The sequence below is a fragment of the Protopterus annectens genome, chromosome 1.part1, assembly GCF_019279795.1.
Source record: "Protopterus annectens isolate FY-2018-M chromosome 1.part1, PAN1.0, whole genome shotgun sequence".
Taxonomy (NCBI): domain Eukaryota; kingdom Metazoa; phylum Chordata; order Ceratodontiformes; family Protopteridae; genus Protopterus; species Protopterus annectens.
Genome location: NC_056726.1, coordinates 1460725685 through 1460740480, shown reverse-complemented (window position 1 = coordinate 1460740480; position 14796 = coordinate 1460725685).

The window sequence follows — 14796 nt, the reverse complement described above, 5'->3', positions numbered from 1 at the left end:
ATGCAGTCTGGGCATCAGTTTTCTAGGCATGGATCGAGTTTTAGGCCTTGAAGAAGATGGTGTCAGTTAAATATGCAAGTCAGTAGGCCTGAATACACCCTCAGAAGCCGGTGCCTGCACAGCAGCTCCGAACCCATCCAAGGTAAAGACATCTGCAGGTTCCACAGTCGAAGAAGCATCTCGTGGCATACCAGACTCCGAATGGGTCTCAGTAGAGGCCTGCGAATCTGAAGTAGTGAGTATCAGGGGCTGCGAAAGTGCCTCACTGAGTACCGGTGAACTGGAGACTAGCTTAAGAGAAGCGTCGTTGGCAGCTTTGGACCTATGCAGTCTGTCTCTGTCTTTATCTTTGCGTTTTTTGGAATGTTGGTAGCCGGGTGACTTACCGAAGCCATTTCTGGATAATTGAACCAAGTACCAAAATATTTAGATGCGTAAATGAACCGACGACGAATAGTAAGAGGTTTGACTAAGGCACAAAACCAACAGCGAGGTACGTCGTGGTCTGGGCCTAAGCAAGGAATGCAGTACGAATTAAAATCTTTATGAGGTATTTGCTTTCCACAAGAAATACAACTGTTAACTTTTACTGACATCGGTTTAGAGCAAGAAAAAGGATCCCCAACGGGGTACTTAGCTTAGCTGAAGACTTCGGATCTGAAACTCGAAAACAAAAATTTCAGGAGTCGGACCACCGGCACTTGTGAACTGCTTCTGCTTCAGGCACCGCACGGCAAGAAAGACTGGTGTAATGGCGTCGGCTACATGCTTTAAACCCCTGACTACCTGACATCATGGAAGATGAGACAGCAACTGACGCAGGACCCAAGACTTTGATAATCAGGCCGACTGAGGGCTACTGCAGGCAGATAACCCAAATGTGATGACTGCAACAGTGAAACACGAAGAGCATTAGAAAAATCTTCCTCAAAGGAAGGTTTAAGAAGACCTTTTAGGATGAGCTTGTTCTTCCTTTCCTGCAACACCCTAGGACTAAATGCATGGCAAAATAAACCGGTCTCCTGTAAATGGATGGCCCCTAAACAGTAAACGCAGTTACCGTGACCATCCATTATAGACATTTTTTGAGAGCACTTAATACATTTCTTAAAGCCGGATGGCTTATGATCCTTACTCTCTCTAGACATTCTGCAGTGGAGGACACACGCACATAGAGAAAAGAAAGGAAGAGAACTAGGTCCTCTAATTTAAATGGTCCTAGCCCTGCAAGAAAGAAAAGACACCACAAGGACTAGGACCTCTAATTTAAACAGGCCTAGCCCGGGCAAGGAAGAGATAAGGTCTTCTAACTGAAACAGACCCAGACAGAGAAAGTTAGAAAGTATCACACACTCAACAGTAAACACAATAATGGTGGGAATTTGCAAATAATTAGGCTATGCCATGCACAAACAGAACGTAGTTTTGTTAACAATAGTAGCAATCCAACAATGCTAACAAGCTAATTAACTAGGCTAATTAACAAGCGGAAAACCACCAGAAACACTAGCTATCTATTAACACACACAGTATAACAGTGCGCAAAAGGTGCCTACACTACTAATCTATGAAAAACCAGTACACGGGATACCAACTAAATAAGAAAGGGCCAAAGGCCAAAAATTGCACCAAATGGCACAAGTAAAAGCTAACAACTCTAATAACTACTACGCTAACTGATTACTATAAGCAGTAAGAGTTTTAACTATATTAAACTATTTTTAACTAAACAGAGCCAAGAAATTCTGTAAAAGTGGAAATAAATGCAATCACTTAGCCAGATCCAAAGAGAAGCACAACCAAACTCGTCCACATGGCAAATGAGATATGGGGATTGTACTGGTGCACCATGGGATACCTACCTAGCCACAAGCCAGCCAGAAGTCTTCCAGCTTGTAAATAGGCCGAGCTGGAGCCGAGGATCAGCTCAGATCCCATATGTAAGAATGAAGGTGAGAGAGGACTACAGAACATTATGAAAGTTTAAAGTGTGTGACTTTGATGGGAAAAGAATGTTTTATGATTTTAGAAAAAAAATGGTTCACCCATGGAAGGGATTAAAAGATGATGAAAAAGGTTTGATTTTTTTTATGAAGCACACTATTTTAATGCAGAATTTTATTAGACAAGTTACTGGTGAAAGGGAATACGAAATATACAGTGACGGGAAACAGAAAAAGTGCTGACTGTAGTGAAGAAGAAACACCAATTTTATTTGACTGCAAAATGAATACATAATTTTGGGAACGTTTAAAGATGAATTAGATGCAAAGGATTTAAATGTATAAATACAATTATGATATTATAGGGGACATATGATAAAGTAAAGAAATGTGATATTGACAAATGGGTTAAAGTACTGCTTGTGACAATATGTGTTATGTAACAAGAAAATGGAAGAGGGTGATGTATTATATAAAATAAGAAGATGGTTGTAAAGAAATGGTGGGGATAGAGGATAAAGAGAAAAAAGACTGAAACAGAATTGTTAAATTCTTTTGTGTTGATAATCTATAAACAATATTAAGTGTGAATGTAAAAAGTGGGTGTAAACTGATTTAAAGTTGTTTTTTTAAATATGCATAAAATGAATGTAAATGTTAATAAGCATCCATACTCTTTGGATTGAGCCACTCAGTGGCAGCAGAGGACTGCTACTGGACTTGGACACTTCTAACATGCCACAGGACAGCAGTTCCAGAACCGGGAATGCTGCAGGGCTTGTGGAGCCTGATACTGAGATTATACAGATAATTATTGCTGATTTTGATGAAGAAGTACTTGAAATTCAAGTCTTAATGGATTTAATCTGGGGGGAAGAGCCTTAAAATGGGAATGACAATGTAAAAATGAGTGCTACTGGAAGTTTCTGAAACTGGTGGGAAGAAGCTGGGAGAGAAAGAAACACATGATATAAATCTGGGTATATGTTTTGCTGGTAGAAAAGCCAGTCAAAGTAAAACTCCACCATAGAACTAGAAAAATCAAATTTTTCACTCTCTCTCTGTTTTCTGAGATTATTTTAACACCTCAGAATCACTGACTGCTTCTATAGAATTTTAATATGCTTTCTGCAAAATGGCTATTAATAGGGCTTGACATATCAACGTGATCTTGTTTTTCTTCAAGCTTTTCTCTTTCCCATAATTCATTTCAAGTCTGCTTTATATGATTTATGCTAGGCATAAGAAAGTAGTGGTGTATTCCCATGTCATTGACATATAATAGGATTAGTGTCAGTCACTGTCATCTTATATACTGGTAGTAACAGGACTGTTTCTCTTATTTCTTCAATACCCTCATTTGTGTGTGTCTCTGGGCTTGTTTTATACTATACTAAAGAATTATACAGTTGCAACCAAAACAGTTGCTAAATTGCAGGCCTTTGTTTAAATGATCTTTTTATAGGCCAAGAATTGACAGCCCCTCCCGCTACACTCTGGCAAATGTGCTGATATTTTAAAAGAACTATAAAAATACTTTGACTTTTCTCTAAATGTCAACGACATCTTTGATACTACATTCAAATCATCCTAAAATGTCAAGTAGTATAAACAGGAAACATTTAAAGTTTGACATTCTATCCCACTATTTAAACTCTTAGAAAGGTGTATAAATTCTCAACTTCTGTATTATCTCACAAACAATAACCTAACAAATCCCAGCATGGTTTCAGACCCCATCATAGCACCACTAATGTACTCCTCAGCTTTACCAGTACCAAAAACCAATACAGACATGAAGGGAAAATAGTTTCATCAGTCTTTCTAGACATGTCTAAGGCCTTTGATACAGTTTCTCAGAAACCTAAAACTCAGCCCTTCTGCCCTTTCCTGTTTCCAAATTTACCTCACAGGCTGTCAGCAGGCAGTTAAGTGTCTACAAGACCTCTCCGCCCCTACTCCCAGTCTCACTAGGTTCCATTCTCAGTCCTCTTCTTTTCAGCATTTTTACTAACAACCTTAATACTAACACCCCAACAGCTTCTATAATCCAATATGCATATGACTCTACACTTATATGTGCAGCACCTACCATACAACAGCTTCAAGACATAACTCAAACATCCTTCACTGAAACTGAATCATGGCTGTCGAACTCACTGCTCATACTCAACCCCAACAAAACCAAACTTATGATCTTTTAACCCACCGGAGCCTCAGAACACCCTCCCACCTTCTGTACCACTGCTAATGATAATACACAAAATACCCCTGACCCTCAAACAAATTTACTAGGAGTTATAATAGATAATAATCTGAGATTTGACTTACACATCACAAACAATTAAGAAAATACACAAAAAATGGGAACCCTGTATGAAATAACATTCTAGCAGATAGTTCTAGAGTAGCTATTGTCAGAACCCACCTCCTGTCAACTCTCCTCTATGCCTCACCCATTCTTACCAATCTTAAAAAGACAGACTTAGACAAACTAGAAACATGTTATAACAAAATATGCCACAGACTCTACACATAGGACACCACTTCCTCACTCTGGCTAGAACTACCACACCTATTAGTTTATAACCAGTTATCCATAGTTCACAAACTACTTTATCAGCCCAAGAAAACCCCTGCTCTCCTAAACATACAACCTTATTCCAACAAAAATATGCTTCAACAAATAAATCATTATTACAAGTTACCAAATCTACAAACACTGCAGGGGACTCTCTATAATCATGCCATATAGCAAAAACCTGGAATTTGCTTCCTCAACCTATTAGAACCACTACCAACTCAACTCAATCTAAAAAACTAATCAAATATTACTTAACAGACTCATATCTCTGCTCATATAACAGTCCAGGCAAATTATGAACAAATACAACTATTTTCTCCCTTACTCATAAAACTATCACACTAACATGTTATCTCACCCGCACATCTTTCTTCTATTCTACCTATCCATTACCTTAGTAAACTAAATAGAAACATCTTATTCATTATCACCACCAAAAACTTCTCTTTTCCCTCATTTTTCTCATCCTGACCTCCTTTCCTCCTCAATTTGCCTTTCTCTCCCCCTTCTTTAATCTAATTGCCCAAAAAGTAGTTTGCTTATTCTACTTTTCTTTTATTGCTAACTATAAATACATTTGCACAATTAATTTGCTAAGTTTCTACTGCCAACTGTAAGCCATGTGTCACAATATGTACCACTGGACTAGTCTCTCACTATATACTGGACATCTGTATTCTTGCAATCACCAGATAAACTCAGCCAGCTCTAGCCAGTTATGACCTACTGTATAATTACAATATTTCTGTCATGGCTTTTATCATTGTATAAATTATCATTATATCTATGTTTTTATGTATTTTACTATGTGGAGCTTTTCTTCCCAGGCCTCTGCTGAAAATGGGTACTGCTAAGTCAGACTCTCCCAGTAAACAAATGTAAAATAAATAAAATTTAAAGCTTAGCATTTCAATACTGTGATGCTGCTTATGTAAATCTGTTAAAAGATGAGACAACTGCCTTTGAACCACTGACTGATTTAAATGCTCTGTTTTGCTATGAAAGGCATGGCTACATTGGAAGCAGCTGTAAATCAGTGTAAGTTGTCTTCCGTTCTGCACTAAAGACAGTGTTAAACAGTCTCACACCTCTGTCTTGTTTACAGCAGCCTGAGCTCCTGACATTAGCAGGATTAATTACCCATATAAGATTGTCAGCAATGCCTGACTACAAATTTCTCTGTCTGTGGTTTGTCATGCACGTGTAGACAAATTCCTCTGCAACTTATGTGAGAAGTTAAGCTTAAAAAGTGAGTGGTTTTCCATTCGTTTGATACCAAAGTGAGGCAATGAAAGTTTTATAAAGTACAAGCAGGTTTCAGGGATCTACACAGTACTGAAATCATACTGTAGGGAGAAAATAACCCTAAGAGTTGAGTTAAACTTTAGGAGAAGGTGGAACTTTCCTTTAAGGCTATACACCTGCAACAGGGTAAATACAGAACTAATATGAACCCTGAAAGAATAACTATAAAACCTTATGCTAAAACTACAACTCAGGCAGACAGCAGAAGCATGGAGGAAGAGGAGAACACAGGCCTGCACAGGAGCACTGAACAACTGAATGTGCAGAGAAAAAATCAGTGGTAAAAAGCAGAAAAAAATGAAGTCATTAACAGGTATAATCATAGGAAGTTACTATGCTATTGGCCCTGAGGCCCTTATAAGCCTGGCCAAGAGTTTAGCCCATGCATAGACAAATCAGCACCTGATGCCCCTGTCCAGCAGGGACATGAGTGGAATTCCCAGGGATGTATTTTCTATTTTCCATCCAGTTATCCAGATTGTGTTTAAAAAGGGGTAAAGAGGTACTCTGCTTGACGTGGAGAGAGAGTCTATTCCATAGATGGGAGAGTATCTGGGACACAAATCTGTCCCGCCAGCAAGTCCTATTGATGTCACAGACCAGGTTGAGGCCACGTGTATGAGTTACTTGAGTGGAGCTTGACTTGCTGATATGCAGCAGTCCCATCAAGGCGGGGTTGGAGATCGCCTTGTATGCCAGACAGAGGTCACCTCTGAGGAGTCTGTATGAAACAGAGTAGAGGGATAGGGCTTTTAGCCTGTGTATGGTAGATTTTTGAGGCTCTGGATTCTCCAGGTGGGGAACCTCTGTGGTCTCTCCAACTGCTGCACGTGCTTTGCGAGGTACATGCTAAATGGGGCGGGGCGTTGTACTCAATAATGGGCCTTATAAGGGAAGAATACAGGGATGTTATGACCTCCTTGTCCCTGGATGAGATACCCTTACTTATGAGGTGGGCCATGTAGAAAGCTTTCCATACAATGGAAGCAACATGGTGGTCAAAAGTCAGGCTATCAATCTGGGTGCCCAAATCGCTCATGACTGACTGAGTGCTTAGAATGTTATTAATGTGATAATTTGTGGGGACATCTCTCTCCCCAAATGGGATTATGATGCATTTTTTTGTATTCAGCTTGAGGCCATGTTGCTGGCACCAGTCATTTGTTTGGGTTAAACCCTTTTGGAGGATGTCCACGTCACTAGGGGAATTGATGACAGCTCCCGACTTGCAGTTATCTGCAAACTTAGTCAGCCATAGCCCACTGGTTTTGGCCTGTACCTCAGAAAAGTATATCCCAAATAACAGAGGCCCCAAGACCGACCCCTGGGGTATGCCACTTGATAATATGGAAAATATTTTGCCACTGGGTTTTCATTTAAAAGACATAAGAGCATTAATTAATTCAGGTAATGGAAATGTTTGTGAAGTGATATTTTAAACTAAATTGTTAGCAGAATCCTTTGGGAATGAAACAGAGGAAAAATCATGTTAACACCATGGAAAGACTTTGTGTTTCAGAATTTATTTAAGCATGCAATTAAAATTAAATGTACACTTCAGAACATCAGATGTAGAAGAACATGGGTTTAGAACTTTTCTTCTGTTTATAGAAAAGTATGTGATGTTAAGAAAGTGAATGATGAAAAAAAGTTTGGACAGGAAGGGGTTGGGAAGTATGGGTAACTCTACATGAGATTAAAGGAGAAATACAGCAATGTAAAAAAAGGGCACTGAGATACTAGAGACAATCTTCATTTTTTTTTTTGTAGAAACACATTTGGTGCAAGACTGTAACAAAAGAAAATGTGGGGAGAGGGGGCATACCATCAGGAATTGTAAACAAGTATGCAAAAAATATAATAAAAAAGCGACATTTTTGGTTTGTCTGCCCTTTGTTAGAACAAGGAATAAAAAAAGTTAACTGGTGAAGTTAGCAAAGATGATGAAATGAGGAAGAATGTAGGAAATCATAGAAAGAACAAATGATGAACAGAATGCATTATGAAATATTGGTGGTTGGTGTATAAAGTATAGTTTTTTAGATGTCGATAACAGAATGAAAAGACAAGAAATTATGAGATTCTGTGAAAAAGGGAACAATGCAATGACAGAATAAAATAAATAGAAATATAACTGTACAGAAGTATAAAGTAAAGAAAGTATAAACTATTATTTTTAAAAGGAAAAAAAAGCTTCATCTTTTTAGGGAGATGAAGATGGGAATATAATATATAAATAGGAATAAATTGTAGAGGTGGTTGAATTTTTGTTGGAAGTAGAATGTAAGAAAAAGTAGTAGTAGAAGGAGAAAAATAGAAGGTAAAAAGAAAATCTGAAAATGTTTCAAAATATTTACAATCAAAAATTAAAATGGAAGAACAGGAAGAAACAGTGAGGGACAGAAGAGAAGAATTAGCACCAGAACTGAATGTACTAAGTTATGGATATTATAAAGGAATGTATGAAAGTGAAAAGATAGTACTTGTTAAAATACTGAATGAATGGTTGGCGAAAGGTATAAAACAAGATCTATGTGGTAGGGTGATTGAATTTGCACAGAAAAAATATATACAAATTGGATGCCAATAGCACTATGAAATATAGACTACAAATGTTTCTTTTTTTATATAAATAATGCAAAAAAGGATGCAGAAAGTATTGGACAAGGTTGTAGGCGATAGTTTGATGTAAAAGGCAGAGCAATGAAACAAAATCAGTAATGGTAAAAGAATTGGTATACATGACTCTTAAAGAAAACAAGGCTGCAAGATTAGTAACGTGATACAGAGAAACATTTGACAAGCTATGCCATGAGACAATGTGGAAGGTACTGCAGAGGCATGAGATTGGAAGGAGAGTAGTGAATGTAATAGGACTGAGTTACAAAAGATCCTGGGTGAAACTTATGGTAAATGGATGGAAGAAAAGAAAAATAACAATTAATAGAGGAGTTAATCAAGGATGTCCCTTGAGCATGTATCACTCTGCACTGGTGATGAATGTAATACAAGTGTGCATTTGCAGCATGACTGAATCAAAATGGGAGATGAAGAAAGGAACCATAATATGTATGTATCTGCCATATGCAGATGATTTAGTTACTGTAGCTAAAAACAAGGTCTGGATGAGCGGGATTATGGTAAGTATTGAAAATATGTTTCAAAAAAGATGGATTAATGGCATGTGTTACACCAGAAAAAAGAAGTTATGTACCTACCATAACGTTCCATGTTAGTTGTCTTCATCTCGCCTTCTTTCTTGCTAGTTGGGATTGGAGCCGATCCTCGGCTCTGACTCGGCCATCTTCTATAGCTCAAAAGCTGTTTACTGGCTCGAGGCTATACCTTATCCCATGATGCCTAGTGCTAGCTACCCAGATCTCGTTTGTAATAGCTAACCCTAGACAGCCAGAGAATCCACCTGTCCAACCAAACAGGTTGAGCATACCTGTCATACTCTCTAAGTCAGTAGAGGAAACAAACCAGAGAACACTTAGCCAGTGAAACCAAAACTCCTCTCAATCCAATAGGACAGGAGGACGGAGGGTGGGAAGCAAGAAAGAAGGCGAGATGAAGACAACTAACATGGAACGTTATGGTAGGTACATAACTTCTTTATGTTAAGTTGCCTATCTCGCCTTCGTTCTTGCTGGTTGGGACAGCGTCCCCAGCACCTACAATCCTGGGTGGCTCATTGGAACAGACTCTTCAGAACAGTGGAACCAAAGTCAGCTCTGCTTCTGGAGACCATATCTAGCTTGTAATGAGAAATAAAGGTATGAGGATTTGCCCATGTAGCAGCTGCACAGATAGAATCCATGGGCAACCTAGATTGTAAGGCTACAGAGGTGGCCAAAGACCTAGTAGAATGACCTTTTGGTGTTTCCCAACTGATAAATGAAAGTAATAATGTGAGACAACTGCCTGGATAAGGTCACTTTGGAAACTGGGAGACCTTGTTTGCCTAGAGTGTAGGAAAGGAATAGTTGGTCCGACTTCCTTATATCCTTAGTCCTATACAAGTAAAAATGCAATTGTCTATGAACGTCTAATTGGTGTAATTTGTATTCTGCCTTGTTGGTGTGGTTAGGGAAAAAAACAGGAAGGTCTATAGATTGATTTAAATTGTTTTCTGAGCAGACTTTCGGAAGGAATGAGGGATTAGTCCTCAGAGCAACCCGGTCCTTATGAAAAACCAAGTATGGAGGACGAACACATAGTGCCTGAAGTTCAGAGATGCGTCTGGCTGAAGTAATAGCTACCAGAAAAAGTGTTTTCCAAGATAGAAACTTAATGGAGCAGGATGCTGCAGGTTCAAAGGGGGGCATAATTAAGGAGGTTAGTACCAAATTAAGGTCCCAAGGAGGAGGGGGATCTCTCACTGGAGGACTAAGGAGAGTAGTCCCTCTTAAAAAAACTTTGCAGAGCTTATGAGACATAATGTTTGAATTAGACAACCCAACATGAAAGTTAGAAATGGCCGCCAATTGAACCCTGATTGTAAAAGAAGCGGACCCAGAATGAAAAAGTTGTGCTAGGAACTCCAAAATTTTGTGGACTGGGGCTGAAAAAGGATCTACGTTCCTAGCCTCTGCCCAACAAGAAAAACATTTCCATTTGCTAGCATAAGTCTTTCTAGTTGTGGACTTGTGAGAGGAGACAATAATCTCACGCACGGCCGGGGAAATGCTGGAAAGCCCGGCTAAGGTTGGAAGTGGAGCAACCAAGCTGTGAGCTGGAGTGTTTGGAGGGATTGATGCAGCCTGCCTGATAGATGAATCAGTAGGTCTGGAATCGGATCCAGAGTCCAGGGCTGATCGAGAAGGTAATGGTGCAGGAACAGAAACCATATCTGTCGAGGCCAGTAGGGGACAATGAGGATCATTTTTGCAACCCAACGATATTGCTTTCTGTATGAGTTTCGGTATCAGGGGAAACGGAGGGAAGGCATAAAGAAGTCCCTGAGGCCAATCGTGGACTAGAGCATCTCTGGGTGTGTGATCTGGAAGCGGATGAAGGGAGAAGTAGCTGCTGCATTTGCTGTTGAAGGGGGTGGCAAAAAGATCGTAGCAAGGCTGTCCCCATTTGCGGAAGATCAGATCCGCAACTACCTGATTCAGAGACCACTTGTAAGGCATGAGAATAGCTCTGCTGAGCCTGTCCGCTATGACGTTGGACCTCCCAGGGATGTGCGTCGCAATCAGAAATTGTTGGGAAGAAATCGCCCACTGCCAGAGTCTGAGTGCTTCTCGATATAGGGGGTAGAACTTGGTTCCACCCTGCTTGTTGATGTACCAGACCACTGACATGTTGTCCATTTGAATTGCAATGGTCCCAGAAGAGAGAGAGTCTTGAAGAGCTTGCAATGCTAGGAGCACGGCTCTCATTTCTAGGACGTTTATATGCAGATGGTACTCGTGAGGCTGCCAAGTGCCTTGGACTGTCCTGCCCTGATAATGCCCCCCCACCCTATCAGGGAGGAGTCTGTGGTCACCATGGCAACTGGAGGGGGCTGAATGAAGGGTCTGCCCTGAGTCACTAGTGGGGAGACCATCCACCAGGAAAGGTGCCTTTTGCATGCTTCTGTAATCATGATCATGTGAGACATGGCCAGCTGTTGGAAAGACCACTGTGTGAACAGAAGCCACTGAAGGATCCTCATGTGAAACCGGGCCAGTGGGATTAGAAGAATTGCCGTTGCCATGGAACCCAGAGTTTGAAGGGCGAACCTGACTTGGATCCTTTTGCTCTGCATTAGAATTTGTACTTGCTGGCGAATTGTAGATACCCTTTCTGGTGGTAGCCTTGCGATATGTTCTTTGTGTCTAAGTCTGCTCCTATATAGGTGATAGATTGACAGGGCAACAAGGCAGAGTTTTCGAAGTTTATTGTAATGCCTAGCTGGGAGCAGATTGTGATAGTGTAGTCCCTGGCTTGCAGAAGTTGATGCCTGGTAGTAGCAGTGAAGAGCCAGTCATCTAGATATGGAAACACCTGGAATCCTCGACATCTCAGGTGAGCCGTAACCACTGCCATACATTTGGTGAACACCCTGGGGGCTGTGGTGAGACCAAAGGGCAGAGCTCTGAACTGGTAATGACTGGCTCCCAGCCAGAAGTGAAAGAATCTCCTGGAGTGCCTGTCCATTTTGATGTGGTAGTATGCATCCTGAAGATCTATGGAGCACATCCAATTGTCCTGACCCAGAAAGGGTAGAATGGACTGTAGCATGACCATCTGAAACTTTGTTCTTTGAACAGACTTGTTTAGTCTGCTGAGATCCAGAATCGGTCTCCAGTCCCCTGTCTTTTTTGGTACCAAAAAGAACCTTGAGTAAGTTCCAGATCCGTGTTTGTCTGCCAGGACTTCCTGGATGACTCTTTTTTCTAGCAGTCTTGAAACTTCTATGACTGTTTGGCCCCTCAGATTGGGTGGAACATCTGGAAGGGATTTGCTCGACGGTAAGAGGGGTTGAGAGAAGGGAATTATGTAACCTCCGGACATAATTGACCGTACCCATTTGTCTTGCGTTAAATTTTGCCAGGCTTTTGGGTACAGTGAAAGTCTTCCCCCGACTGCCTCCAGAGGCGGGCAGTCGGGCAACCTTTCAGGGATGCTGAAAGGGCTGCTCAGAGAAGGATTCTCTGTTGCCCTGGTTCTGTGGACCCCCTCTGCCACGAGGGCGGTGTCTATTGTTATTTCCCCCTCTGCCCCTGGAGGAAAAATCGCTACGTGTCAGGCGAGGCTCCCTGGGATTTTCGGAACCACATTTTACCACTCTTCTGAACCTTGGGGTATGGTCTGGAAGGAGTGGAAAAATGGACTCCCACGGCAGAGAGAGTCTTGCCTTCTTGCTCACACTTAGTCAAAGTGTCTTTCACCTGTGGTCCAAAAAGAAAGGAACCATCAGAGGGGGTGTTGGTGAATAACACTCTAAAGGGTTCCGCAAAGTTACACAGCCGCATCCATGCATGTCTCCCAAGGGCCACACCCGTACCTGCGGCTCTATTCGCACCATCGGCTGCATAAGAAATTAGCCTCATGGAGGAGTTGACTACAGAATTAAGGGCCGCCAGCTGGGAAGCCACTTTAGCTTGATCCCCCTCAGCTGATGGATCTTGAAGGGTATCTCCGAGCTCTTTAAGGAGATCCCTCTGAAGTCAGGTAAAATGGCATAAGTAGTTCAGTGACCTCATAGAAAAGGTCGCTGAAGCAAACATTCACTTCCCGTATCTGTTCATTGTCCTAGACTCCTTGTTAAGAGGATGGACAGACGAAGAGGTTTCCGCTAATTCTTTTTTGGTGGCTGCTGCTACCACCATGGCATCAACAGGAACACCTTTGGTAAGAAACTGCCTATCATGGGGTGCTGTGATGAACTTGCCAGGTCTCCTCGGAGTTGGTTCCACTATATCAGAGGCTGACCAAGCCTTTCGAGCCACCACGGACATAAGTGGATCGAAAGGTGGAGAAACCCAGGAGGTGGAAGGTCGGGAACCGAACGCATCCAGAAATACAGACTCATTCTCGGTAGGGGCTAGGAGATTCCAGTTCCCCCTCTGGTTAAGCATTTTGAGGATGTCCAAAAAGGAAACATCTTCAGAGGGGGATCTCGGGGACCCTTCCGAATCATCTAAGTCTGTATCCGAAGTGACAGACTCAGGGGAGTCAATGTGCTCCCTCTTGCACTTCCTCTTACGAGGGGGCTCCTCTGAATGTTCAGCGGAGGCCTCGGAAATAGAGGAAACACCCAATGAGGTGCCCAGGAGCGCCAGTTCCCCACGCTTGGGGTCTGGAGGAGGAGCAGAGGTTGGCACAGGCACTACAGGGGACGGAGCCAATGGGGCCGATAGTGGAGCTGACTCAGTGGCCAGCACACTCCTCATGACATCGAAGGCATCCCTACCACGATGCAGAGAAGGCTCCGAGGAAATTGGAATCTTTCTCCGCACCGAGGGAGACGGCTCCGAGGCTGATGTAGGAGCCAAACTCACCTGCGCCGAAGCTCCGAGAGGGAGAATGGGGTCACACAAGGGTCCGATGCCACTCGCCCCCTTGGAGCCGATGAAGAAGCCCCGGCACCCAGATTCCTCGATGGATGGCACCATCGAGGGAATCGGAGCCGACGACGGAACCGATGGAGATAAAGTTATCGGAGCCGACGGTTCCACTATTCGAACCCCAACGAACTCCGGCTCCGAGCCCAATGGAGTCGGAGGAGGAACATCGATAGAAGTGGACAGAGCAGACACCTGTTGAGGAGGGCTGGACAACATCTTGGCAAGTGCCTACGACTTTAGCAACCTACTGACCACTCACTCCATGTCATGATCCGAGAGCCTAGAGGATCAAGAGGAGTGAGAAGATCTGTGACTGTGCTCGCTTTGCAGCAGGGGAGACCGAGGAGCCGAATGTATCGATTCCAGAGAAGAAGGGGACCTCAGCCTCTTGTGGCTCCACGAAGGCTCCGAAGTTTCTGATGGAGCCGACGGGGAGATATCGGTTCCAGCTGGACCCGAAGTAGCAGGTAGAGTCTGAACCAAAGACGGCTCCAAACTTGGAGCCGATGATTTGGTAGATTTAGGGGATTTCACAGGCTGAGTCTTGGCCGGTGAATCCTGGGGCTTTTAAAGGCCCCTAAGAATAAGCTTATTCTTAAGCTCCTGCAGAACTGTTGGACTAAATGCATGGCAGATAGAACAAGAGTCCTGCAGGTGCACAGCACCTAAACAATAGATGCAAGAAGTGTGCCCATCTGTCAGAGACATTTTTTGACAGCATGAGTCACACTTCTTGAACCCAGACACCTTGGATTCTTTGGACATCTTGTAATAAAAAAATAGAACAATAGCTAACCAATCAAAATACAGTCTAAAGAGAAAACACAGTACACTACACACTAAAGCTAAAGTTTTTTTTTTTTTTTTTAAATAGGAAAGCCTCTAACTCAAATGGCTAGCCTAT